This window comes from Tyto alba, unplaced genomic scaffold, assembly GCF_018691265.1.
Source record: "Tyto alba isolate M040663 unplaced genomic scaffold, T.alba_DEE_v4.0 Super-Scaffold_22, whole genome shotgun sequence".
In the NCBI taxonomy this organism is placed as follows: domain Eukaryota; kingdom Metazoa; phylum Chordata; class Aves; order Strigiformes; family Tytonidae; genus Tyto; species Tyto alba.
Genome location: NW_024881296.1, coordinates 2,206,606 through 2,225,345, shown reverse-complemented (window position 1 = coordinate 2,225,345; position 18,740 = coordinate 2,206,606). Strand labels below are relative to the sequence as shown.

General features: G+C 40.1%; 1 long non-coding RNA gene across 5 annotated transcripts in view; it reads left to right on the top strand.

Annotated features, from left to right (window-relative positions):
* Positions 1-18,740, top strand: part of LOC116961693 — a 283,521-nt gene that overhangs the window by 235,925 nt on the left and 28,856 nt on the right. The window contains exon 8 of one of the 5 annotated variants that reach the window (XR_004407098.2): positions 4,522-5,458. The exons of the other annotated variants lie outside the window; for them this stretch is intronic. This is a non-coding gene — a long non-coding RNA (uncharacterized LOC116961693). Of the gene's footprint in view, positions 1-4,521; positions 5,459-18,740 lie in introns of those variants that run through there. 5 annotated transcript variants of the gene reach the window in all.

The window sequence follows — 18,740 nt, the reverse complement described above, 5'->3', positions numbered from 1 at the left end:
CAATCTCCCTAGGCTGCGGGGCTCTCCAGGCTGCAGTTCCGCTCTCCCTGAGCACATGCTCGCTTAATACAATTTGTACCAAATGTAATAGACGTGTGGAGTTGAAAGAGAGGCTGAGTATCTAAATTGCAAAGACCACAAATCAGTCACTGAGTAGATAGATATGCTAAGTGAACGCCATTTTTCTGGAATATCTGACAGAACTGGAAATCACAATGCAGAGTGATTTTATCGCAGAGGATTTTCAATTTGTTGTTTAGAAAGATGGGTCAGTAAGCATCCTCTTTATCCCTAATGACTAAAGAATGTAAATAATCTTGTAACCATTTTTCATTTACATTTTCTATCTAGATGAGGTATATTGCTTTCTAGGTATTTTTTTCCCTATTGAGGAGCACAAGGGCTTTTTTTTTTTTTTTGTCCCCCTGTTAAAAGAGGCACTGCAGACTAATAGCTCGTTCATTCATCATAGAGGTTGATGCAGCTAACATTTTAAGTGGTATTGTCTGCCAGTAATACTTAATCCCATCGTTGAAGACTGAAGTGCACAGGGAATGTGATTTCCTTGGAAGGGTAGCCAGTAGGACACTGTAATGACTATTTAGCTTTTAAGCCAAAGCAGAGACTGTAGTCTAGCGTCAAAAGAGTTATACCAGCTACTTATTCTAAAGAAGAGCCTAAACTTTGCCTTCTAATCTATTCTGCTGTGTGACTATTCAACAAAGATGTTTAGCAACTCCTGTGATTTATATCACACTCTTTCACTCACGTGTTGCCATTTTGGGAAATACAGCTCCTTGCCTTTGTTCACTATTCTTTTGGCTGGTGGTGAAAGCAGTCTTGAAACATTTATTGTCCGCCAATACAGGATTATATGTTCAGAGAAGAAAAAAATGGGGTCTACATAACTCTGATGACGTAGAACAATTGCGAGGATTTTACAAATAGAAGGGACCTTTGCGAGCTAATGGCCTGTTTAACATCACTCAAACAACTTCCCCTAAAGCTTTCTTGAAGTTCAACAGTTGTGACTTACTTTCAGACACTTTTTATGACTTCGTTGACATGACTTTGATTTAAAAGTTTCCTGTGATGGAGCATCTATTGCAACCTTTAATCAGTTGTCTTCCTTGCAAAGAAAAAAAATAAGAAGTGCCCCATATTCTGGACCTTAATTTGTCTAATTCGAGCTTCAAGCCATTGAATCTTGTTAAGTCTTTGTCAGCTAGATAGAAGAGTCATCAATTATCAATTTTCATTCCCTTTGATAATAGACACTTATAGACTAATAAATTATCCTTTAACCTTTTCTTCATTAAGCTAATAGGTTGAGCACCAGGAGTCTCTCACTTCAAGGCATATTTTCCATTTTTTTATTCGTTCATGTGACTCTGAATTCTCTCCAATTTTTCAACATCCTTCCAAAGTATAAGCACCAAGTGTATCTATACAGTAAGTCCTCCACCATAGTCAAAGATGCAGTTGCATTGCTTTCCTCTATACCTTCTTACAATTCATATGTTTATTTAGCAACAGATCACATTAGCTATCAGATTTTTTCCAGGAAAGTCTTCTGCAAATGGTTAATCACAATGACTTCTAAGTACCAATTATGAGGACAGAATAATTTCGGTCAACTCAGTTTTGTTTCTGGCTACATGACTTGACATTTTATCAGGTTGAAATGTGTACTCTGTGCTTAGCAAGGCAGGGAGGTTACCAAGTAGATGAACTCTGAATTGTGTATTTGTTGTTTCTGATAATCGGATGACTAGATGTTTGGTCCCTGAATAGGTTTGCAAAGGGGGGAGATCTATTTGTTGGCCTGAGAGAATTGTACAGCTCTAAAGACCTAGGCTGGGATCATTCCCAGTGAAAAAAAAAAAAAAAACAAGATAGGAGGGTATGAATTTGCCATTTTGGATATAGTGGTGTGAAAAGTGACAATGAATTGTTAAATTGTGCTCAGATTGTGCTTCTGATAGAGTCTCCCGATCTCAACAATCAAGACAATTGAGCAAGCTCATGACAAGCCCTCCAGGTGTCCCATTCCCTGGTGGGAAAAACAGAAAAAATTCTGCAAGGGATGGCTGGACAACACAGTACTGTGTTGTTTTACCAAAACAAAGCATTTATCTCCAGTTAAAAATCAGACAAGTCTCTTGTGTTTAGTGCTAAAACATTTTAGTCCTGATGATGTGGGTGTTTGGTGTTAATAACTCTGAGGCTACAGTGAAGAAACTGGAAAAGGCTGGGTGGGAAAGACAGTCAAATGTTAAGTCATAGGAAACTGGAACTGAATGTCATGGCTAGGGAGGTGGCATTAAAGCAGCAGACTTGTGTTTCATAGAAAACTGAAGGAAAAGGCAATGCGCTTTATTTTGTTTACTTTAATGACTTCATTAATATTGTGAATTCCATCATTTGGCTACTCAGATGCATTAATGAGAGGGGAAAAATACAACAGAACTGGCATTGTTAGGAACCTAACACTGCAGTATAGTCCTTCAAAGATACTGAAATAAAATGGAGTCAACTCTCCTGATAGCAGAATACCTCAAACTCTCTGATAGCAGAATACCTGAAATCCCTTTTTGCCTTGCATGAAACTTAAACACTAGAAATGGAATTTCTTATTATTGGAATGGAAAATTATCTGTAAATCTGTTGCAAAAATATTCAAACTAGATTTAAAAAGAAATATCGAGGGTAGGAAGCAGTACCCACTAATCTAGGTATTTCTTTATTTCTCTTGTGGGAGAAAGCTCCATTGATGTTATTAATTTTTTTTTTTTTTAATTAAGACTGTGGCCAAGGTTTCATCAAGCAAGATACTTATGCACAGAATATTTTGAGGTTACAGTGGAGAATTTATAATTTTTCATAGCATATATCATGGATAGAGAAAGCTAGTGCCTGTCAGCTCCACAAGCTCACCTCTTAAGTTTTGTCAAAAATGCTTGCAGTTCAAGTAACATTTAATGAAAAAAAGCTAAATATACTCAAGAAACTTAAGCATTAAAGAGAAAAATTAATTCAGAAAAACACTGCCAAAATAGCCAAGATTTATTTAGTAATAAAGCCACGATTCATTAGTCCTTTCAAACCTGGTTTTATAATGACTGAACTATGGTTCTGCAGCAGCTGAGTGAGGGAAAAGCCACTGCACCAATATATGGTGGCGGAAATGTACATTAAAATTAAAAAACCCACAGTCTTCCATAGCAATAACAACCTTCAGGACAACATACTTGGAGGGTAAAAGAAAGGAAGTCCAACCTTATTATTTAAAAAAACAAGAATAAATAAATAAAGAGCAGAGAGTGGATTGAGTCAATAAAACTGGCCAAAAATAATCTTGTCTTTCAGGAGTGTATTGGAAGAACAAGGAGATACTTTAGCAAGTGCCAGTGAATTTCAGGTTCTCCAGATACATCTGTTCTGTTTATTCTGCCTTTAAACAATGTTTAACGCACGTGTATTCCATTAAGCTTGAAAGGTTGCCTTTTAGGGGCAATAGGGCATCAACTCAGTATCTTTTCGGAATAGTGGACTAGCTCTGGGCTCCCCTGTACAAGGAAGACATGGATATACAGAGCAAGTCCAGAAAAGGGCCACAAAGATGGCTGAGGAGACTGGGGCATCTCTCGTACAAGGAGAGTCTGAGAGAGTTGGGACTGTTCAACCTAGAGAAGTCTCAGGGAGGATCTTACTGATGTCTATTAATGTCTGATGGGGGGGAAGTAAAGAAAACAGAGCCAGGCTCTTTTCAGTGTTGCCTAGTGATGGGATCAGAGGCAACGGGCACAAATTGAAACAGAAAATGCTGTTTAAATATTAACATGGAGCTTTTCAAAACCTGACGAGATGGTTCTGAGGAACCTGCTGTAGATATTCCTGCCTTGAGCAGGTGCGGTGGACATCTCCAGATGTGCCTTATGTTCATGTTAACAGATTCTTTGCCCCAGCAACGATGGAGTTCAGTGGAAATTCATTACAAGTATTAGCTTATTCTTTAGGGCAATGCTGTCTTTTTTATTATTAACAAAAACAAATACCTGAGAAGGCAGTTCCCATTGTTAGTCCTGTAGTTAGGGCAACTCAACAGTCTCAAGTGGAGTATAAAACTGGTGATGTATTTACTATGCATCCTTTGGGCTGGATGCCCAGGACCTAGCTTGCACCCTCCTTCATTCTCTGTGAAAACGGGGATATAGAGTTACATGGAGATATATGGAGTCTTCCGCGGGTGTTAGCTCCTCACAGAAAAAGAAGACATTAATGCATTATCACCATGTACAAACCCCAGGCCTCCATATTTTAAAAGAAGGATTTCTTACCCCATCAAGTTGTTCAGGGACCTTTCCACAAGGTGAGAGACATCCTTTCAATTCCTTATATAGCCCATGCCAGCTGTTGGCTTTGAGGAGTATGGAACTATACTGGGCCCACTGCTGCAGTGTGTCTGGTGGGGGAGAGAGGGAAATGACAATTGTTTTTCTTTTTTTTGCATGCTGTTAGGCTGAACAGCCCAGCCATCCTGTGGAAAAGTCAGCGAGTAAAGTAGCGGATGCACCTTCACTCGCAGTGTGGAGCCTTCAGCCATCTCGCTCTGCACATGTGCCCACAGGAAACAGGCGCTGCTTCCCTTCCCGTTTTAAGACCGCACCTAAAGACCCGTCTGAGCCTGAAGGAGAGAGGCCAGGGGTAAACACCACTCAGAGAACTTCTATGCAAGTTTAAATAACTCCTGAAGGAAGTCAGCAGTGCTATCTAGATTTGGAAGGCCAGCTTATATAATGAATTGCATATATTTGTGCTGGCCATGACGAATCAAAGAAGCAAATTAGGACTGAAACCTATAATCCAAACCAGTCAGGATTTTCTCCTCTGTTTTGTGGAGCCTGTGTCTCCCTCCAGAGTTTAAAGATAGGAAAGATGGTGTTGGCATTACATATGTCAAGCAGAATGTGTGGACGCTTGGAATACCCCATGCCACATTAATGAACGTTTTGCTATCTTCTTTGGGAAGAATCCATAAAAAGCCGGACCAACATTTTCTGAAAGTTCAGAAAAAGTTATTAAAAAATGGAAATGTATGCTTTATGTATCTGAAAACTGCCTCTTTGAGCACATATATCCTATCAAAGGGAACAAATGCACTGAAACGTAAGGCTATTACATCTGCAAATAAAAGCTCCAAATACCTCTGAACCTTGCTTCCCTTTGGTTTCAACTTCTATCTTAATGGAAATTTTTTGAGAGTGTAATGGTTTGGCACAGTTGCAGAGCACAAGACAAAGAAACAGCAGATAAAACCTGATTTATTGTGTAATACCAACCAAGACTGTTGCATCCCTGCTCTACCCATGTCATCTTCTGCTATACTTGCTTTATAGGCATGCATTATGTAAATGGATTACTACAATATACAGAGATAATAAACTAAATTCTGGAAGTTGTTTTCTGTTCTCATTCATAAATTTAAAAGTTTCATAATGACTTTTGTTCTCTTTTATTCAAGATCCACAAATGTCTAAATTGCAGTCAGTAAGAAAACTTGCCTCCTTCTAAACGGTCATATGATTGAACGCATAATGTGTTTAGGAGCGTCAGCTCCTTTCTCTTTTTGATTTTTCATCGCCACTCTTTAAAGCCAACAAACTAATAAGGAGAGACTCATCTAGGAAAGCCATCCTAGCTGGAGCACTCCAGCAACCCAGCAGATATTACTGACTACGTGCTGAAAATCACAGCAAGCTTCATTCGGATCTTCCTGTTGCTAGAAGTTGAGGGTAAATTAATTAGATGTGCGGCTTATGCTGATTAACTGTGAGGTGGCGAGAGAGTTGCAGTGATTTCCACTGTGTAATACAGATGTACAGTTCATTTGCTGACCACCGAAGAGCGTGTGTTCTTGCCTCTTCCTTAAGATCAGCTTACTGAAACTTAGGTAAGGCTAAGATGGCCTGCAGGTGACTGACTTGGATCAGCAAGGAGCTCAGGTGTGCCCGGAATGGGGGAAGCAATGAGGGCTGTATCCCTGGGATGTATGCCGTCACTGAGGCTTGAACGCAGAGGAGGCCCTCACTGTTAGCCTAGAGTGCTTGTCACAGACCACATTACTCTTTGGGGAAATATTTTTCCAGGATCCTTGTGTACAAGTCGTGTAGTTGACAGACAGATAGTTGTCTTTGATGGAGTTGTTTTTGAAAAGTATTTTTCAGACCTTTAAGTATCAGATTTGTAGCTATCCACCAAAAAAAAAAAACCCAAAAAACAACAACAACAACAAAAAAAAAAAAAAAAAAAAAAAAAAAAAAAAGAGAGAACTCATAGTCTCAGAGTTAGAGGGTGATTTATTGTCTGTGATACGAGATGTAGTGATGATGGGCCCCAGTCATGCTGCCCGGTTTCAGTTGCTCAAAATATCATGAGATGGGCTTTGAAGGCATTCATTTGTTACTATGTTGTTAATAAGAATGATTCACATAGCACTTTTTTGCTCAGTTTGTCTTTTTGTCTGTGATCTGACTAGGGGCTCTCCTTTTTCAAGATGTAGGTTTTTTCCCCGCAACCGTCAGGACTATAACATATTTTAAACGAAGAAAGAAAAATGGAACCTTAAGGGTTTGTTTTTTTGTTTTCTTCTACCATTTCTTGATTCTAGGCGTTGGATTTTCAAGAAATACACATGGGCCCTTGAGTCTTGTAATGAAAAATCTGGCTACGCAGAGGTGGTGACTGCTGACCTACTGCTAGGAACCAACCTGTAGGTGTGGTGGCCTCTGTATCACGTTGCTGTGAAACATCCTGCAAGTCTCCTCTCTTTCTCGGGGCTATGCTGGTAGCCAGAGAGCTTGCTTCTGAGGGCCTGAGCAGATAAGTCACATTTGAAACCTGACAGCATTGCCACTCCCCAATGCAGACTGAATCCAGTTGCCTTCCTAAAGCCACAGCTGTAAAGCAAGTTTGTGGTTTTATTTTTGTTCTTTTCAAGCCATATTTTTAGTGCTCCCTATAATAAATCTTCATGTTTTGATTATGTGTAAAAAGACAGTGACTAGAGACAGAACACAGCACTACCAAAATAAACTCGCTTAATGCACAATGGTCCTGCCACAAGCACGGACTCCCCTCTTTGCCTAAACTTAATCTCATTTGAAGTGGTGCAGGGAGAAACATGGGCAGAAGGGAAGAGTCCTGTCCCAATGACAAGAAAATAAAATTAAAAAGAGAGAGCACAAATATATACGCTGGCAAAACGTGTCTAAAGGGTTGCCTAGCAATTCTGCAGACTATTTGTGCAGTTTGGGAAGCGCGTTCTGAATTGGCATGAAGGAGAAGCCAGAGCCGGTTACGCCAAGCTCTTCAACGTGGCAAGTTGGCCGCCGTTTCCTGAGGCTGAAAGCAGCAATTTACTTTCATCGAAAATTAGTCCCTGGGAGCCACCGGCATCGAGGTGTGGCCTTGCAGCGTGGGCCTGCAGGGCAACGGGGCCAGCTGGAGGGCCGTGGTGGCTAACGCCGGCAAAGGGGTGCTGGGGTGCGGGCAACTCGGGGACCCCAACCCATGGCTGTGAAGGAGGGAGAGTGGTGTCCCAGCTCCCACCCTGCTCCCGTGCAAGGTCCCACTTGGGGCTGAGTGTCCAGTGCAGCAACCCAGAGGGTGTTGCTGTCCCAGGAGCTTGGTCGGGCTCCAGGCCTTCTGCTGGTTTCCCAAAAAGTGTCTCATCACCCGTGTCTGTGGACTAGGTGCGTTACCAACTCTTCTAGAGTGCATTTGGTGATTCCGGCAAGCACTGTGGCCAAGAGGAAAGGTTTTTTCGATTTCCAAATGTCTTGCTTTAAGGCTGCATTCCGAAAACCACCTAGTAAACCCTGCGGAAAAGCAGCAACTTTTGAAATCTGCAGTACCAAAGTAAAGTTCAAAGGTTCTTTAAAAAGCCTATTTAGGCATTTTCCTTTAGAAGTTCTTTCTTGTATCAAGCAGATTTCACTTCATCTTTTTCAGTGAATGTAATTGCATTTGTCAAGTTCAAGTCTTAGCTTATACTATATTTAATCCTAAAATTCTACTTTTGCTTCTCCTTTCTGTGTTAATTTAATATAATTTCCAGTGTAAAGCTCAGGTGTATGAAATTCAGTTCAGTGATTTGTCATGGTTCATATCAAATGGTGGGGAAGAGGCTGAGGGCAGGGAAAGATTCTTCCATTTTCTTTTGGGAGGTGGAAAAGGTATAATGATATTTGGAAGTTGCGGATTTATTCTCTGTAAGTTTTTCCTAATAGGCGAGTGAGTGCATTTCTGCTTTGAACCTCCAAATTTTTTCTACCCCTTGAAAAGCTGAATTTCTTTTTTTCTCCCATATCCCTCTTTAGCAACTTTCTACTTCCTCAAAGTCTTAACTTCCCAGGAACTCCTAGAAATACGTATCTAGTTCATAATCTCTAAATTAACCAGAATTTCTATTAAATTGTAAGTAAGGTACTCACTTTAGAAATATGTGTTCAAAGGAACCACTAAACTTCATGGCCCTATCAATACGTACTTATCTCCTAATGGTATACGTGTTTAATATATATGTAAATAAGAGTTATTAGCAGAGATTGCATGTTTGGCTATAACTGTGGGTACCAGAAGATTACCCTGGGGATCTTTTAAACTCTTCTTTGTTTTATTCCACAGGAGAATGATAAGATTTTTATTGAATTAAATTTAGTTTTATTTAAATTATCTTGATATGTACCCAGAAAGTGTCTATTTAAAGGAAAATGTGTATCTGATTTCGGAGACTCAGAATAGATACTTCTATACTTCTCTTTGGCCACAAGGGAATATGACAGGAACATTTTATTTCAATATTACTTTAATTAAGTAAGAGCTGATATGGAAAGTGTGTGGTGCCCTGTAATTTGATACGGACATTTTCTAACCTTCGAAACAGACTGTGGAAAGCTCTCTGTGTATATCAATTCCTGGGGTGAGCTAGAGTGGATACTTCTTGAGTTTGTCGTCTATTTCTGGTGTCCTGGCAGCATTTTTCCTTATCAAATCCATAAGTTATGTCATATCTATTTCTGTTCTTTCTTTGAATCAGTCAAGGTTGTGGGGTTTTTTCATTAGCTGTTATACAATGTCACTTATATTCCTGGCATTTGTATTTCTAGAAGAATTTGTGTGTCATTTTTGCATGCTTAGCACCTGCAAAAAATGCAATTTATGAGTTGACTTTGCATATACCATACCTGCATCCCTGGCTTTGTGTTCACTAATTGAACTTGGAGCATGTAAGTAATCTCATCTCAGACAAAGTCCTAAAGGGGATATGCAAATCAAAAAAGTATTGTAGGATTGTCTATGGAGAAGAGGTTTAAGGTCTGTTTGAGACATGCTGGTGCAAAGGCTATTTTGGTACGATGGTGAAGCACAACCAACTGCCTCTTTCAGCTTTTGCATTATTCATGGCTTCCCTTCAGAAACGGAGTTTGCATGAAAGCCAGCCTTTCAGGGCTAGTGGTGTAAGCAGGATCTTTCACACAAACCTTATCTGAAGTTCTCTGCCACTCGGGGCAACATAAGTCTTTTCCAAGACCTCAAGAAAATTGATAATCATGGGTTTATATGGGGGTAAAATATCTGTTTTGACAGTACTGGAGTTTTTGTTTGGTTTTAGTTTTTAGTGTGTTTTTCTCAGTCAGGTAGATGAGGCAAAAACATGCTCATGTTGCAGGGAGTGACAAATTGTGTAAGAAAAGTCTGTCATGGAAAGGATGCAGTGGGAACTGCATGCTGCACAGATGTGGTGTGGGAACATCACATCTTTTTTTACTTAAGAGAAAACCAAACCAAACAAATAAACCACAGGAAATTCGGACTTTGTCTGTACCATCTGTATGTTCAGCCTGGGTGAGGATGCTCTGCGAGTCTCGGGCCTTGTGGGTCAGGCTGACTGGGTTGAATCCTCCTGTCCAAGAGCAGGTATGGGAGAATATGAGAGCAAGGCAGGCACCTGTACCACAGATGCTCTGACCCACACACGGGAGTTAGCCTGTTAGTAGGTGTCCCCAACATGGGAACTGCCTCGTCCATGGCAGGGAAGGAACGTGCTGGGATAGGTCACAAAATGAAGGGCTGGTTTTGAGCCATGCGACCATTGCAGCTTTCTAGCAGCAGCGGTGGCCTCCGTTTGCTGCAGCGAGCTCTGAGCGCTGCGGGGATTTATGTGTATCGTGAGATGGCAGAGCAGAGCCAGAGCCAGCCGTGCTTCCCCACCTCAGCTTGTTTCTTATCCACGTGGCAAGAGTTTCTTCAAACTCATCATTCCTCTCTCAGCATCTGCATTTCTGTTGTGTTAATGAAAAGAAGCTGGAAATTAATGTGTTTGTATTGCTAGAGAGCTGCTGGCTCTTTTCTTGTAGAAAATTCTGCCTTAAAAAAAAAAAAAAAACGTGAGGAGAAAAATAAAATGAAGTTTTATAAGCAAAGTTCTATCCATATCTTGAAACTCTACCAACAATACCACCTTCATGAGAAATTTTAGCTCTTTCCATTGTCAGGTTTGCAAATTGGGGTGATTAGGTTCCTTTTTTTCATTCAAAGATTTTGGGCAGGAATTTCAGCTAATATAAATGCCCCTCGTGGGCCAGATGAGATCTTGGTATCTAATCCAACTTGAACATCGAAATGACTTGGATTTTTTCCTGTCCTTATTTTTTTTGTAAATTTTCTTTTCATTTTCATTTATTTCAAATTGGTTGTCTTTGGAAACTTTTTGGTTGCAGAAAATAGTTTTACGCATAAATAGATAATGGAAATTCTAAGAATTCAAAGTTTGTTTTCAGACTGACATAAAAAGAAGAGTAATCATTTCAAAACATACTCCAGAATGCAAATTACAAAAGAACCCCCAGCAGTGGAAATGGGACCACTAAAAAATTTCATTTTTCTTGAAACGTTGTGAAATAAAACAACAAAATTATTAATACAATTCAAATAATATGAATACAAAATCAAAGTTAAATTAAATTAAACAAACTGAAAATCAGAGCAAAATATTTTTACCTTAATTAAAAGTTTCTAATATTGGCATTGTAAATTTTTTTTCATTAGTGTCAAAAGGTAAGAATGAAACCTTATTTGTGAAGCTTTCCTTTAGAAAATTTAAAAATATCGTTAAAATTACCAAATTGCCATGGTGGACTTTTTTTTCCCCAACCGTTTTGTTTTTTTTTTTCCCCAAAGTGGAATGTTCTGATGGAAGGCTGTTTTTCTTTCATGCACTAGTTCAGTCCAGAAAGTATGTAATGCCAGTGCATTGCTATTGCTAGCTTCGGTCACTTGCTGAATTCTTCTCTCCTTACTTATGGCATCCCCCTACCGAGGTCAATGCTTGGCTTTTAGCAGTCAAGCAAACAGGTTTTGGCTATTTATTTAGTGCCTAAATCAAGAATCCCAAACTGTCTGGATGTGAGGACCCAGTACGTCACAAGAAATGATGCCTCATTGCAAAGGAAAGTGGAGTGACCCCTTCGGCTACCTGTGCCTCTTGGTTCAGGTGCTGCGGTGGGACTCGTTCAAATTAACCATTCAGCATCTGGTTTATCTCAGTGCAATGAGCTGCTGGTGCTCTAGGATACAGCAATGTTGGCTGTAAGAAAATTAGTGCATTAATTGCTGGGTTTGTTGTATAGCAGTATAAATCTACTTATCTATTCCAATTGCTGGTGTATCAAACCCATATAACTGGGGGAATACTGTGGCTTGGTTTGTGGCTGGTACAAGGTACCAATGCCTACGTGCATGTGCCTTTTCTGGTTTGGTATTACCAAATTAAGTGTCAGTTTGTGAAATATTTACTCTATCTGCAGAGCAGATGGAGTGGAAATGCTCATGTGAGTAAATATTTTCCATATATGGACTGTACAATCTGTCTGCATCCTTGCTTATACTCTATAATTTATGCTTTTTAAACAGCAATGAAGAAACCTCAAAAGATTCAGAGGTTCATTTGGATTCTCATAAACACCAAAAGCTTGGATGCTTTCCTCTGCCTCTTGAGGCTTTACAATTTCTGTAAGAAATTTGGTGAGAGCACTGTCTGTAGCAATGTAGTTCATACTTTCAGTTCCCCTTCCACGTAGATGCAGAAAAAGTGGGATAACTGTGAGGTAACAGGGAACGTTCACTGCATATGTTCAGACTCTAATACATTGTATCGTTTAGATTTGGGTCAAGTATGATATTCAAGACATTTGTACCTAAAAAAATCTATTCTATTCTGGGTGGATGTTTTGTTTTGTTTTTTTAAAAAACCTGATTCTATTCAAGACTCTATATGAGAGAAGTCGCATTTGGCTACTGTCAGTTGAATATGTTATCTATAAACTTATTTACCATCTCTTCTAGATAAGGAAAATTTCAAAACACATTCACCAAGTGAAAGAGGAAAGAAATAGGAATTTTTTTTTTTTAATTATACTTTTAAATTATTTTATTCTGAAGATTTATTAAAAGGAGAAGAAAACCCCCTAAAGTTCTGAAGGAATATTAACATAACATGCCTGTAACTCAAGCTGTGTTTAATGAGAGGTGCTGTTTTTTTCTGCCATGAGGGCTACAGTCCAATGAGTGATAGCTATGAAAGAGGTCACATACATATTCATCAAATTCGACATGCACATGTAAACTGGTTTTAATAGGCCATGACAGCAGAAGTTGTGTCAGGCAAATAGCTGCACATGTGCTCATTCCCTCGACTGGCATATTTAGCCATTATCACTCTGGTATCCATGGATGAAATATTAGCTTGTTAACTTAAGACCATCAGTTGTTGCTGATGCTTAGTGGCAACCAAAAAAGCACAGATTCCCTCTGCAACTTTATTATGTGCAGAGCTAGGATTGAATTATTACAATTTCACTGTAATATTTCCATTTCCTTCCCTTATTTATTACTGAGGATATTTGTAAGTGATAAATTGGAATGCAGCTACAGTATAAATAAAGGGACTATTGATTCGAAAATACTCCAAGGATTAAATCCTGTTATTTCCATGAATTTCTTGCACTGTGCTTCTGATTGTACATTCAGAAGGGACAATGTTGCTACAGCATTAATTTTTCCATGAGCACACAGCAGCATGTATATTGACACAAAAAAAAAAAAAAAAAAAAACCAAACCAAAGGAAAATACAGTCCTTCAGAATCCTCAGCGCAGCAAGGGGTAAACGACCGGCACTCTGCCACGTGTAAATCAGCATACCTACTGGATCCTGCTGGTTTGTTTTGCCTAAGGTGTGACAGTTGGGTTAATAGTTAACCTCTCTTTGGTATTACCTTCTAGGACTAGGGAAAAGGAGTACTAGGCATTCCTTTTCCCTTCTTGTCGGGGAATAACATCGTTCTGCATTGGGAAAAAAACAGAGCAGTGGCAACTATGTACAGAAAAACAGGCTTACTTAGACAACAGCTTTGCATTTCAAGAAGGAAGGTGTACTGTATTGCGGTCTTTTCCACAGAGAGTTTTTTCAAAGGCTACAGATTTTGGCTGAGATGTGGGACTGGGCTATGGCGTCATGTGTGAGAAAGTGGTCTGGATTGCCACAGCAGCAAATGTACCTTTGTGTGATGCAAGATGGATGCACTGCTTCATGGGCCTAACTTATTGCTATACCTATGTTAAAAAACCTGAGGTGAGATCTTGAACAGGGTGAAAAACCTAAAAAAGAGTTAAACCTTTTGCATTCTAATTATGTATGCTGAGGTGTGAACTCTTTGCTTTTCCAAAGTGGTTCCCTTGCATTTTTTGAAGAGGTTTTGCAAATATTGAGGGCTAGTGAAAGCAGCTGTCAAGCTTGGCCAAATTATGGTGTATTTGATTGTAATATAAAAGTAATAAAACAAGTCAGCACTGAGGCAACTCATCTCAGTAAAGAAGGAAATAATTCCCTCTGTAAACAAGTCCCTCCCCTTCCATGTCAGATCAGGAGACTTAGCTGCCCAGGTCACGAGGACAAAACCTTCACGTGCACAAATGAGATGTGGAAGGTGGGATTTGAACAGCCTCCTCTCTTAGCCTGTAGGCTCTTGATGTGGTGGAGGAAAGCTGGCAGGAAGCTCAAAATAGTTTTTAGGTTTTCTTCTGCACAAGGACAATAATTGTCTCCCTGGAGACAGTACTTGCAAATTCCTCGTGCACGCACTTATTTTTGTCACGGTCCCTTCTGTACACAGCCCATCCCCTCAAAAGCTCTTTATGCCAGGTCTGGTATGAAGTTGGCCAAGGTAGCTTACCCCATCTGAGAGTTACTCCTCCCCCTCCCTGGAGGGAATGTTCATGTAGTGGACTACAGCTGCAGTGAATAACACCAGAGTCTTCTCTGGAGTTGAGGTAGATGTTTATTTTAAGAAAGCACACCTCGTCTTTGTGATTCCAGACTCCCACAGAGCTGGGAATGCCATGGCCAGTTGAGAAATCTGTAAAACTAGACTCCTGGGGCAGGTACATGGATGAGTTACTGTGTGCTCCTTTGCATGTCTTGCACTGCTTCAATTATGTCTAAGAACAGGCATGGAGAACAGCATGCTGCTAACCATGCCAGATGCAAGGAGAATCAGGTTCAGAGAAAAATACTTAAGGAAAAGTACTGTGTTTCAGTTTTGAGGGACTAATTTGAAAATTATCTGTATTCACAAAAGGTGACAAGTTTTGAGAGAGTCCTCTGTGCCGATTTGTCTCTCTGTCTTCTGAATTTGGCAGTACGTGGTTCAAAGGTAGGATCAAGCTACAGCAGGATAATTGCCACTGTTTGAAGGTTAGTCTTGCTCTGATCAGTTAGAGGTGATGATGACAATATAGCCTGAAATAGCAGGCATAATGCCCTGACCAAAATGTTTCTTAGCATCGAGTGTTGCTACTCCAGGCAGTTTTGATATCCAGATAAACAGAGAGTGATTCCTGTTAGTTGTCTTCATCTCTGAGCTGGAAGACCCGCTTCTGCACAGAGCTGGAGACACAGGATCTCAGTGTACAGGTCACTGGAAGATCTGCGCTTCTGAGTCTGAAGTCTTCCAGACAGCATCTTCCTGTGCAGTTCTATAGGGAGAGTTGAGCACAAGGGGTCGTATGGAAAGCTCTTAGGTGCTGCTGATCTATAAATGAGGATAATTTAAGAGCAGAGACATTGAGAGTTGACACGAGTTAATCTTTTACTGCTGCTCTATTTCATATTTGTTAATGCAGCAAGTCTGGTTTCAAATATTTTGAAAGAAGACCTGAGATTGCTCCAGTATTAACTGTGCAAGGAGAAGTCTATCCTATAAAAAGACTTTATCTTTTTATTAAAAAATGCACTAAGTCGTGGGAAAATATTCAAAATGAGGAATGATCTGATAAAAAACATTAGAGGCTTGGCTTTGGCTCATATGAACTTTTCTGAAAGAGAAGGGATGTGTTTGTATATTTCTTATCAAACAACTCCAGATTTTTTTATATCAATCATTCCTGTAACATGACATGTGAAATTAGCATTATTATTTAACTTTACATTACAGTGACAAGCAACATCAGTTTTGATCTTGTCTAGATGGAGGGATGGGGAGGGATGGTTTCCAAAAGTGCTTTACAAGAAATGGGAGGACTGGCTGCTCTTTAATAATGCAGAGTGCAGGTTTTGGTTCATCTGGGTTCAGGAGCACAATTTTTTATGGAAGCCAGAAGAAGGTTTTTCAAAGCTTCCTGGTCATATTGAGAAACCTGTCCTCAGAGCAGGACAATAAGTTGCAGTCTTTGCCACAGAGCAACCTTTGAGGTTTTTCTTCACTTTTATGACCTCAAATCAACTTTCTGTCTTGAATATATAGTAAACACTTGAACTGCATTCATTCCGAAAGCCAAACACATCTGATCTTGCAATCAAAGATATTTATTTGACTTTTTTTTTTTGTTTGTTTCTTTTCTGACAAGCTGTTTAGCCTCTTTGATTTATTGACATGCTGAGTTAATTCATTATTTGTATATGTAGGGGGCTAGGGGTGTGCTGGAGTGGATTTTTCAGCTGTGGCCCTAGCATTTGTAAGTGGAAGTCTAATTAGTGGACGAGGCAGTAAGAGCTGTTTATGTGGTCATTTTTGTGTATGTTTTAATTGAAATAAAGAAATACAGCAAGTCCATGGTTCATGTTTATAAATATGCATACAGTTAAACTTACTGTGACTGTTAAACTGTTCCATAAGCTTCTGAGTCCATGACCCAGTGCTCCTTTGGTGATGTCCATGCAGCTTTGCTGCATAATCCCACATTATTGGTGGGATGAAGGGTCAGAAATTAAACAAACACAATGATAGAGCCTGCACTTTAACAGGAAATCAGACTTTGTCTGTTAGTTTTGAATGAAGTCCTCTGCTAGCCTGCCAACAGAAAAGTTTTTATGCAGTAGCAGGTGTCAAAATCATGTGAAATAAAACCTGTTTATCTTGTTCTTTCTCCTTTCCACTGAATCTCTCTTCCTTTAATTAAAGAAAAAAAAAATCTTCATCCTAAAGTTTTAGAAAAAGCCTTTCAAATGAGGCTGGCTTTCTGTAACTGTCTGCAGTACTCATTGCCACCAAATGCCAGACACACTGTCCCAAACAACTGACATGGCATTCCCTAAGGAATAAGCACAAACAGGGAAATGAAGCCTCAGATTTTTCTCTTGCTACCCTGCTTAATGGGAAAAGCCCAATGTACCAGTTCTGATCACTTTTCTGAGTCAGTAAAACATTATTTGGCATTTATGGGGAGGATTTTCCGATGACATGGCATGTAAAAGATGGTGTCGTGCGTGTGTTTTTCCTTTCTCCCCTTCATAGCTGACTGCTGGGTCACTGTTGTCTGGTTGAACATATACAGCGTGTGCACTATGTGAATTCACACTTCCTTGGCAAAGGCACCTCATACAGAAAGCTCACTCCATAAATAACTTGGGCTGTGCGTTTATTCTGCTCTGAAATGCTGTAAAAAATAAAAGGCTACCTATCAAAGTTGTTTGTCTAATAATAGAGGAAGGGGACGATATTGTAAACACTGTCCAAATGAATTGTAGTAACCAGAATAAATGGTGGTTGCTGTTACTGAGTGCTGAGACTGAATTGAGGCCTTTCCAAATACATCACATGTGACTTTAATCCATTCCAGAGCTCAGGTCTCTTCCAGGCCTGGAAATTTGATGCTCCAAGGTGCTAAGCCACCTCTATTGCTATAGAAATCAGTAAGGCAGCAGCCTGCTCAGCACCCCGCAAAGGTGATCAATCTGTCACAGGCCTGGTCCTCCAGGCCTGATCCTGCACAGCATTTCTGTCCACACTTAATTTTAGGCAGGGATATACCGCCTGTTGCAGAAGGACCACTCGCTTGCTTTAAGTCAGCATGTATATAGGGTTTACAGCATCAGAGCCTCAGTCTGTGTTTGTTTTTTTATGTTGCTGCTTTCTAGTGCACCTTCCTTGTTGCAGTCAACTTGAATAAGGCTCCATTTCTCTTTTTAAAATCAGTGGTTTATCTCCTTTTGGTGGATGAACATTCTCAGCGCTGTACTTGTTAATAATAAGCTGTGCCTGGGGTTTAAAGGAATGTGTTTACAATGTATAAAAGAGACTGTAGAGGATAAAGTTAAATTATATCCAGCCAAAACTGATTTTATGTGAAAGTTTAATCCAGCAGGTGCAGAAACAGTAGGGTGAGGAAGGGGTGGAGGAAATAATAAAACAAAACAGAAATGTTCTCAGCCCTCAATATTTGCTGCCTGAGAGGGGGGATGAATCCTGCTTCAAACAGCCCGCTAGACGCCACCACTTAAGGGTCAGAAAAGGAGCTCTTTTGAGGTGACATTCAAACCTTTAATAGCAGGCAGTCGGTTTTGACAATAATAATTTTCTCTCATTGCAGGCCAGCGACTTTGCTGCTCGCTTACCTGTCCCCAGCAGCCTGGATAGAGCGGTAACCTAATGCCCTGCATTTTAGGGGCGGGGGGCAGCGGCAGTGCCTCCAGGCCTCCCCAGCCCATCCATAATTATATGGCTGGCAGAGAAGTGCCTCAGGTTGCACATTAGGCCCTCGCCGAGATTAGTAATTATAATATCAGTTTTCTCCAACTAGGTCTGACAGAATGGCACTGGTAGCAGAGGTGACTCAAAGTTTAGTAAGTCTTAGGGAAAGTTTACTGTCTCCTGCTGCTTTCTGTCCCACAAATTTGGCCTCTCTAATAACCAGCACCGGCCACAAACAGTAGGAATCCTTTTCAATCACTATTAGCAACACTTCATTTCTGTCATATTTGACCCCTGGCAAGCTGCAGCCCAGCAAAGAGCATTCCCCACAGAAAGTAACCAGACATCCAGGATTTACTCGGTGACAAATGACGTTTTTAAGGGCCCTTTAAAAACACTGAGACAAATTCACAGCAGGACTCTGGAAAGCCCTTTACTAACCTCCAAAGGAGATAAGGGATAGTACAGCCCTTACTCAGTAGCACCCCATCTTTAGCTATTTCTTCTGTGTGACTTCATGTTTGCTGGTACCTCCAATATAAAACTGCTGCTCTCCATCAGCGTTTTAAAAGCACGATGAGATTATTCATGTTATATGCTGAGAAGTTTCCTAACACAAAAAATACCTTTCTCTCACCTGGATGTTTTCACTTGCAACTCTGAGTAATTCAGCAACTCTGTTTTCAGTGGGAAAAGAGTGAGGCACACAG